The sequence below is a fragment of the Agelaius phoeniceus genome, unplaced genomic scaffold, assembly GCF_051311805.1.
Source record: "Agelaius phoeniceus isolate bAgePho1 unplaced genomic scaffold, bAgePho1.hap1 Scaffold_109, whole genome shotgun sequence".
In the NCBI taxonomy this organism is placed as follows: Eukaryota; Metazoa; Chordata; class Aves; order Passeriformes; family Icteridae; genus Agelaius; species Agelaius phoeniceus.
In genome coordinates this window covers 277,053-284,552 of record NW_027509875.1, presented here as the reverse complement: position 1 = coordinate 284,552, position 7,500 = coordinate 277,053, and positions in this window count along the sequence as shown.

The window sequence follows — 7,500 nt, the reverse complement described above, 5'->3', positions numbered from 1 at the left end:
CAGGCTCCTTGGGGTAGACCTGATGTCCGGGGCCACCGGGGTAGACCTGATGTCCGGGGCCTCCGGGGTAGACCTGTTGTCCCGGGCCCCTTGGGTAGACCTGTTGTCCCAGGCTCCTTGGGGTAGACCTGATGTCCGGGGCCACCGGGGTAGACCTGATGTCCGGGGCCTCCGGGGTAGACCAGTTGTCCCGGGCCACCGGGGTAGACCTGTTGTCCCAGGCTCCTTGGGGTAGACCTGATGTCCCAGGCTTCGGGGTAGACCTGTTGTCCCAGGCCTTCAGGGTAGACCTGTTGTCCCGGGCCGCCGGGGTAGACCTGTTGTCCTAGGCTTCGGGGTAGACCTGTTGTCCCGGGCCGCCGGGGTAGACCCGTTGTCCCGGGCCGCCGGGGTAGACCTGATGTCCCAGGCTTCGGGGTAGACCTGATGGCCGAGGCCCCTAGGGTAGACCTGTTGTCCCGGGCCTCCGGGGTAGACCTGTTGTCCCAGGCCCCTTGGGGTAGACCTGATGTCCTAAGCTTCGGGGTAGACCTGATGGCCGAGGCCCCTTGGGTAGACCTGTTGTCCCAGGCCCCTTGGGGTAGACCTGTTGTCCCGGGCCGCCGGGGTAGACCTGTTGTCCCGGGCCTCCGGGCTAGACCTGTTGTCCCGGGCCGCCGGGGTAGACCTGTTGTCCTAGGCTTCGGGGTAGACCTGATGGCCGAGGCCCCTAGGGTAGACCTGTTGTCCCAGGCCTCCGGGGTAGACCTGTTGTCCTAGGCTTCGGGGTAGACCTGATGTCCTAGGCTTCGGGGTAGACCTGATGGCCGAGGCCCCTTGGGTAGACCTGTTGTCCCAGGCCCCTTGGGGTAGACCTGATGTCCTAGGCTTCGGGGTAGACCTGATGTCCTAGGCTTCCGGGGTAGACCTGTTGTCCCGGGCCTCCGGGGTAGACCTGTTGTCCCAGGCTTCGGGGTAGACCTGATGGCCGAGGCCCCTAGGGTAGACCTGTTGTCCCGGGCCGCCGGGCTAGACCTGTTGTCCCGGGCCTCCGGGGTAGACCTGTTGTCCCAGGCCCGGGGTAGACCTGTTGTCCCGGGCCGCCGGGGTAGACCTGACGTCCTAGGCTTCGGGGTAGACCTGTTGTCCCAGGCCCCTTGGGGTAGACCTGATGTCCTAGGCTTCGGGGTAGACCTGATGGCCGAGGCCCCTAGGCTAGACCTGTTGTCCCGGGCCGCCGGGCTAGACCTGTTGTCCCGGGCCGCCGGGGCAGACCTGTTGTCCCAGGCCCCTTGGGTAGACCTGTTGTCCCGGGCCGGCCTTGGCCTACGGCAGCCTGGGCCTCCGGGGTAGACCTGACAGCCGAGGCCCGGGGTAGACCTGTTGTCCTAGGCTTCGGGGTAGACCTGTTGTCCCGGGCCTCCGGGGTAGACCTGTTGTCCCGCGCCGCCGGGGTAGACCTGTTGTCCCAGGCCCCTTGGGTAGACCTGTTGTCCCGGGCCCCTTGGGGTAGACCTGTTGTCCCGGGCCGCCGGGGTAGACCTGATGTCCTGCGCTTCCGGGGTAGACCTGATAGCCCAGGCCCCTTGGGGTAGACCTTTTGTCCCAGGCCCTGGGGGTAGACCTGTTGTCCCCGGGCGGGCCCTCGCCTACGGCAGCCCGGCCCCTTGGCTAGACCTGTTGTCCCAGGCCCCTAGGGTAGACCTGTTGTCCCAGGCTCTTGGCTAGACCTGTTGTCCCGGGCCGGCCTTGGCCTACGGCAGCCTAGCAAGCGGCAAAAGGATGCAGACAGCGCCGGGGAGGCTGATGGGGGAGGGCGGGGCGCCCCCAACCGCCCATGGCCGGCTGCGCTTGCCACAGAGCGGGCAGGGCCAGGGGCCGGGGCAGGGCCAGGGAGAGAGGGCACGCCAGAGCGTGAATGCCTATGGGCGGGCCGGCGGGCGGCTGCGCGCGCGCGGGTGGCAGGGGGCCGGGTGGAGGTGGCTGGGGAGGGGTTGGCGAGGGGGCGGGGATGGTTGGCCGCGCCTTCCTTTCACGCGCAGCGGTGTGGTAGCCTGCAGGCGTGGCCGTGCGTTAGGGTTAGGGTTAGGGTTAGTTGGGGGGGGGGGGGGGGGGTTAGGGTTAGGGTTAGGGTTAGGGTTAGTGGGGGGGGGGGTTAGGGTTAGGGTTAGGGTTAGGGTTAGTGGGGGGGGGGTTAGGGGGTTAGGGTTAGGGTTAGGGTTAGGGGGGGGGGGGTTAGGGTTAGGGTTAGGGTTAGGGTTAGGGTTAGGGTTAGGGTTAGTGGGGGGCGGGGGGAGTTAGGGTTAGTGTTAGGGTTAGGGTTAGTCGGGGGCGGGGGGAGTTAGGGTTAGGGTTAGGGTTAGTTGGGGGGGGGGGGTGCGTGTCACTGTTTCTGTCTCTGTGCGGACCAGGGCCGGTGGCTTCGTGCCGGCCCCGGGCGCCTCGGCACCGAGTCCCCACGGCCCCCTAGAGTCACGTCGAGGGCCCAAGACCTCTGCGGACCGTGAAACAACCCGCCCGAAAGCTACACACAGCGCCTGTGTGCTGGCGGTGGTGCCGGCGGCCGCCGTCGCCTCTACCGGCGGGCGGGGCGGGGCGGGGCGGGGAGGGGAGGGGAGGGGCGCGGCGGGGCGAGCCGCATCGGGGCCAGGGGGGCCGGCCTGGGTAGGTTCCACCCCAGGAGGGCGTGGCGGGGCAGGGCGGGGGGTGGGTGGTGGGGGCGCTGTTTGGCCAGGTCAGCGTGTCAGCAGGCAGAGCACCGGCCTCGGCTTGCCCGTCGGCTCGGCTGGGGGCGCTTCCGATACGAAAGAAAAAGAAATCAAATGGGTCCATTTTTGGGTTGGTTTGCTTTCCCGGATAAGTTTCTCGTTCCAAGCAAATAGAAGAGCCATTCTTTCAGGAAAGGAGAAAAGAAAAAGGGGCGGGGCGGGGGGGGGCCCGGGGGGGTGGGGGACAACCCAAGAAAACCCAAATCCAAACCACAAGCCCCCCAACCCCCCCAAAAAAAACAACCTCAAAAATCAGTATCAGAGAAAGCCAAAGCAACTGGAAAAAACCCCCAAAAAACCCCCAAAACAGCCCCCCCCCCCCCCCCCCCCAGAAAAACAAAACAAAACAAAATACCAAAGCAAACCCAAACCAAATCCCCCCAAAGAACAACAACAAAAAAATGGAAAACATGTCATGGTCTTGAAAGGGGGGGGTGGGGTTGGGGTTCATTGTGTGGGACGGGGGATCGATCGAGCCATCTGGCTCCGGGGTGTTATGAGGCTGTGAGCTTCGCCCGGCTCCGGGGTCGCTGGGCACGGCGAGGTGCCCGGGCGGCGGGCGACAACAGGGGGACAGCAGGTCTACCATGGATCCGAGCCGGACCGGGCTAATCAGGTCTACCCCGGCGGCGGCTGGGGACATCAGGTCTACCCCGGCTCCGGCCGGGGACATCAGGTCTACCCCGGCTGCGGCCGGGGACAACAGGTCTACCCCGGCTCCGCCCGGGGACATCAGGTCTACCCCGGCTGCGGCCGGGGACAACAGGTCTACCCCGGCTCCGCCCGGGGACATCAGGTCTACCCCGGCTCCGCCCGGGGACATCAGGTCTACCCCGGCTGCGGCCGGGGACAACAGGTCTACCCCGGCTCCGGTCGGGGACATCAGGTCTACCCCGGCTGCGGCCGGGGACATCAGGTCTACCCCGGCTGCGGCCGGGGACATCAGGTCTACCCCGGCTCCGGTCGGGGACATCAGGTCTACCCCGGCTCCGGTCGGGGACATCAGGTCTACCCCGGCTGCGGCCGGGGACAACAGGTCTACCCCGGCTCCGCCCGGGGACATCAGGTCTACCCCGGCTGCGGCCGGGGACAACAGGTCTACCCCGGCTCCGGTCGGGGACATCAGGTCTACCCCGGCTCCGCCCGGGGACATCAGGTCTACCCCGGCTCCGGCCGGGGACATCAGGTCTACCCCGGCACCGCCCGGGGACATCAGGTCTACCCCGGCTGCGGCCGGGGACATCAGGTCTACCCCGGCTCCGCCCGGGGACATCAGGTCTACCCCGGCTCCGGCCGGGGACATCAGGTCTACCCCGGCACCGCCCGGGGACATCAGGTCTACCCCGGCTGCGGCCGGGGACAACAGGTCTACCCCGGCTGCGGCCGGGGACATCAGGTCTACCCCGGCTGCGGCCGGGGACATCAGGTCTACCCCGGCTGCGGCCGGGGACATCAGGTCTACCCCGGCTGCGGCCGGGGACATCAGGTCTACCCCGGCTCCGCCCGGGGACAACAGGTCTACCTCCGCTGCGGCCGGGGACAACAGGTCTACCCCGGCTCCGCCCGGGGACATCAGGTCTACCCCGGCTCCGCCCGGGGACATCAGGTCTACCCCGGCTGCGGCCGGGGACATCAGGTCTACCCCGGCTCCGGCCGGGGACATCAGGTCTACCCCGGCTGCGGCCGGGGACAACAGGTCTACCCCGGCTCCGGCCGGGGACATCAGGTCTACCTCCGCTGCGGCCGGGGACATCAGGTCTACCCCGGCTCCGGTCGGGGACAACAGGTCTACCCCGGCTGCGGCCGGGGACATCAGGTCTACCCCGGCTGCGGCCGGGGACATCAGGTCTACCCCGGCTCCGGCCGGGGACATCAGGTCTACCCCGGCTCCGGTCGGGGACATCAGGTCTACCCCGGCTCCGGCCGGGGACAACAGGTCTACCCCGGCTCCGGCCGGGGACAACAGGTCTACCCCGGCTCCGGACGGGGACATCAGGTCTACCCCGGCTCCGGCCCGGGACATCAGGTCTACCTCCGCTGTGGCCGGGGACATCAGGTCTACCCCGGCTCCGGTCGGGGACAACAGGTCTACCCCGGCTCCGGCCGGGGACATCAGGTCTACCCCGGCTGCGGCCGGGGACATCAGGTCTACCATGGCTCCGGCCGGGGACATCAGGTCTACCCCGGCTCCGGTCGGGGACATCAGGTCTACCCCGGCTCCGGCCGGGGACAACAGGTCTACCCCGGCTCCGGCCGGGGACAACAGGTCTACCCCGGCTCCGGCCGGGGACATCAGGTCTACCCCGGCTCCGGTCGGGGACATCAGGTCTACCCCCGCTGCGGCCGGGGACATCAGGTCTACCCCGGCTCCGCCCGGGGACATCAGGTCTACCCCGGCTCCGCCCGGGGACATCAGGTCTACCCCGGCTGCGGCCGGGGACAACAGGTCTACCCCGGCTCCGGTCGGGGACATCAGGTCTACCCCGGCTCCGGCCGGGGACAACAGGTCTCCCTCCGCTGTGGCCGGGGACATCAGGTCTACCCCGGCTCCGGTCGGGGACAACAGGTCTACCCCGGCTCCGGCCGGGGACATCAGGTCTACCCCGGCTGCGGCCGGGGACATCAGGTCTACCCCGGCTCCGGCCGGGGACAACAGGTCTACCCCGGCTGCGGCCGGGGACATCACGTCTACCCCGGCTCCGGTCGGGGACATCAGGTCTACCCCGGCTCCGGTCGGGGACAACAGGTCTACCCCGGCTCCGCCCGGGGACAACAGGTCTACCCCGGCTCCGCCCGGGGACAACAGGTCTACCCCGGCTCCGGTCGGGGACATCAGGTCTACCTCGCTCCGGGGTCCGCCGGGGGCCGGCCTTGCCCCCTGGTGGCGGGCGCCGGCCGGGGACATCAGGTCTACCTCGCTCCGGCGGGACTTAGTGCAATTTCGGCGCCGGCCGGGTAGACCTGTTGTCCCGGCCGTCTGCGGAAGTTCACCAAGGGGTCGCTGTTGTCGGCCGCCTCCGACTGCGTCATGGTAGGAGGCGGCCTGCGTTGGCGCCCCTCCCCGGTCGAGCTGCATTGGTCCTCTTGGAGGCCTGGCCGGCTTTGGACTCGTCTGTCCGTCTTATGGGAGCGAGGTGACGGGCCGCATCCCCGCAGGTTGACCCCGTACCTGCGTCCGAGGCGGAGCGGAGCGGCCGCGCGTGCGGTCGCCAGGGCCAAGCGAGTGCCGCCTAGCCGGGACGAAGCGCGCGTGCCTTTGTGTCCCGGCTCCCGTCCTTCCCAGGGAAAAGTGGGTCCAGTTGGCGAGGCGAGAGAGAAGGGGCCGCGCGAAAGAGCCGGATCCGCGGAGGCGAGAGAGAAGGGCCGCGCAAGAGCGGATCCGGAGAAGGCCGAGAGAGAGAGCAAGAAGGGGGCGAAAGACGATCCGAGAAAGCTGCTCGCCGGCCCCGAGGCGGGGAGAGAGAGCCGAGAGAGCGAGAGCGAGCCCAGAGAGAGAGTTGCCGAGAGAGAAGAGAGAGAGTGAGAGTTGAGAGAGAGAGAGAAAGAGAAGCCGCGAGCAGCGTGTCCCGCTCCGGCCCGGCTTCTGCCGGTCGATTGGCCACGGGGGGGGGCGGCCCCCCCCGGGCACCGGTGGCGGGCGAGGCGGCGGCGCCTCGTCCCTTTTCTGCCCGGCCTTAAGCCGGGGGCCCGCTCGGCGGGCGCGGTTTTGGGCCCGTCGGTCCGCCTCGGCGGTGGCGGCGGTGCTCGGCCCGCGTTGGAGAAGCCGTCCCCCTCCCTCGGCCTTAAGCCGGGGACCCGCCTTGTGGCGGGCAGAATTTTTGGGCCTAGTTCTTTTTTTTTTTTTTTTTTGAACTTGCCGGGCCCGGCACCCGACGGAGAAGCCCCCCCGGACTGGTCCTGGGCGAGGCGGCGGCGCCTCGCCTACCTCGGTCGTGGCCGGATCGACTGAGCCGCTTGTGCCGGGCGGGGCCGGCTTTGCCGCTTTGCCGGGTCGGTTGCTTTCGGTTGAGGCGGGCGGAGTGTGGGGGGCACCCGCCAGGCCTCCTCCGCGGGCCTTGTGTCTTTTTCTCTGGCGGCCCTAAGCCGCGGCACTGAGGAGCGTTGCGACGACAGCGCGAGGCGGGATGCCGGTGAGTCCGTGGTGGGGAGGCAGTTGAGGCCCGTCACTCGGCCCCCCCGCTGCGGGCCCCTGGCCCCGTGGCCCCCGTGGCTAGCACGGGGCGTTGCGAACGCGCCTCCGTGTGCCTTTTTCTTTTGTCGTGCCGTCCCCCGGCCTTTTTTGTTCCGGCAGGGCAAGCCGACCGCCGCGAGGCCGGGCGAAAGCCGCCGGTGGCCCGTGGCCGCGCCAGGTCGGTGGCACTTTTTCTCGCACGCTCGGCCGGGTTCTCCCCGGGCCGCTCCAGTCCCGCCGTTGCCGGCTGCGGGCGGGCGGGTGGCGGCACCCCCCGCGCTCCTCTGCTGCTGAGGCGAGCGAGCGAGCCGACGGGCAGGTGGGCTGGGCGGCCGTCGCCGTTGTTGTCCCAGGAAGCGTGGCCGTGGGGCCCTTGTCGCCGTCGGCGCGGAGCCGCGGCTGATCGATGTGGCTTTTCGGGTGGCGTCGGAGAGGGCCCCCGGCGGGCCGGCTCTCCTTCCGAGGCTTCTCTGTGGCGGGGAAGCCACGGCGGGGAGGGTCCGGTGCTCGGGCAGGGCGGTCTCCTTTCCAATTCGCTTCCCGTCGCAGGCGAGGTGTCGCCCCTCCCGCTGGCCTGGGGAA